Source organism: Propithecus coquereli, unplaced genomic scaffold, assembly GCF_000956105.1.
Source record: "Propithecus coquereli isolate 6110/MARCELLA unplaced genomic scaffold, Pcoq_1.0 Scaffold94, whole genome shotgun sequence".
NCBI lineage: Eukaryota > Metazoa > Chordata > Mammalia > Primates > Indriidae > Propithecus > Propithecus coquereli.
The window spans coordinates 1,726,051-1,728,320 of record NW_012155729.1 but is presented as its reverse complement, the minus strand read 5'-3'; positions in this window follow the sequence as shown (position 1 = coordinate 1,728,320).

The window sequence follows — 2,270 nt, the reverse complement described above, 5'->3', positions numbered from 1 at the left end:
GGATTAAGGTAAGAATGTGGCTAGTACAGAAATTGGAGATATGACAATGGCAAGTTTAGATTTAATGTCCAAATTGGCCGAAAGTAGATAAACCTCAAAGATTCTGATTGACAAGACCTCACAACCAGCCTAATTTATTTTCATAGGTATTTAGGATTATCTTGCCTAAGTTTTCATTTCACACAAACGCAATGGTTCTGTAGTGGTGCAGAAACAAAGTTAACTTCAAAACCCCTCAACTGGTTTGCTCTCAGTAAAAATGTTAGTGGGGTTTAGACATTTTCCTAAAATTCCACACATGGGAGAGATACAAAGGCATGTGTGTATTGTTTAAAGTGAATAGAAGAAAAAACTGGGGGAAGGAGAGATTTGGGGGTTTAGATCTTTCTAGGTCTGGAGTTGGAGCCTCCACTGTGGATCACTCGCTCTCTGGGAGTTTGGCCGTGGCCTCCGCACGCTTCCAGCTGTTTCCTTGCCATGGCGTGTTACCAGGATAACGTGCACAGCTCATTTACCCCAGAGCATACCGTTTAAATCACACAGAGGATTAAAAGGATCTAGGATGAGTTACATAATACTTTTCGCTTTCTGCCTACACCACGCTGTCCTTGCCACGTGATCGTTTACTGACCTGACGGCACCACAGGGCCTGTTAAGATTTCAGCCCTGGCTACACGTCTTCCTGGCTAGCGGCGTCCCTGCCGCTCCTCCCCCACCCAAACCACGCAAGCTGGAGATGCTCGGGCCTCAGTTCCCTTTTTTACTTCACCCTCACACATGCGTCTTCAGTTAGCTAATACATTCCCACGGGATTAGAAATAGCCACTCACCAGCTCCCCCAAACTACAATCACATCCAGCCGGACGCCTCCCCTGACCCGAGCCTGTCCACGCGGCCGCCCACCTCGGCTGGGTTACGGGCATATGTATTAAAATCAACTCGCTCCAATCCACACCATGGGCTCCTCTTGCCCTCCCTGTCCTTCCTTTCTTCATCTTAATAAATGGCTTCTGCATGCACAGTCTCTCATGCCACACATTGGCATTTTCCCTGAAATATCCCTCTTCATCACCATGCTCATAAAAAATGTGTGTTTTTCTCGCTTCAGAATTTGTCTGGAATCCTCTGTTTTCACTTGAGTCTGAGCCACGCTGCCTCTCCTGCCTTCTTTCTGTTCCTGGCCCACGCAGGACTTTTGAACATGCTACTTCCTTTCGCTGAAATACTCTTCTGGCTTCTCCATTGGGAGGGAGAGGCTGGAACGTTTTGTTTTTAATTTAGCAAGCCACACTTCAGACAGACGCAGAAAAGAGTGACAGTGAACACTCCTGGAGTCCCTGGTCGGTGTAAGAGCAGACACACCGAGTCCCCGCCGCACCTGCCTGATACATGCACCCTCTCGCCTTTAGGTGACAACTCTCCTGGCGACAGTATTAATCATTCCATTGATTTCTTCATGTTTTCACCACATACTCACATCCCTAGGCCAGAAATTGCTTAGTTTTGCCTTTTGGACTGTATGGAAACAGAATATGCTGCATATATTTTTCTGCGATTTGCTTCTTTTAGGCAACATTTTGTTTCTGAGATGCATCCGTGTTTACGTATAGTTACATTAATAGTTCATTTATTTTCATTGCTCTTTTCTGTTCCATTGTGCAGTTATACTATAATTAATCTGCCCAGTCTACTATTAATGGATATTCATTGTCTCCTCACTTTTCTGGCCTGTTTTGAACAATGCTATTTATGAATATATTTGTGTACGTCTCCTAGGGTTATATCTTGGGATGAAACAAAAAATGATGCTCACCAAGGGAAGGGAAAGTCAATGCATGCTGCTGGATCATTCAGAATGCGTGTGTGTGTGCATGCATGTGTGGCTGTGATTGTGCATGTGTGTGTGTGCGTGTGTATGTATTGGGCTGGGGTGGGGGAACAGCTGTTGTCAGAGAAGATGATGGTGGTAACCATATTATAGAGGTTCTTGCAGGCCATTCTAAGGAGTTTTAATTCTAGCTTGAAGTAGTCTGGCACCTGCAAAAGTGCTCTAGGCTGGGCGTATAGACTTAAGAGTCACCAATGTGCAGACAGAATCGAAGTCCTGGCTCTAGATAATCTCCTAGGGACAGTCTATAGAGAAGGAAGGAAGCAGATTGGTCCATTTGCAGTTGATACCATGAGCATCTCTTGTGAAGACTCAAGTCCACTACACTTCCAGTGTGCATGGACAGAGAAAGGAGCAGTGATTTTATATTTTCAAATGGGCT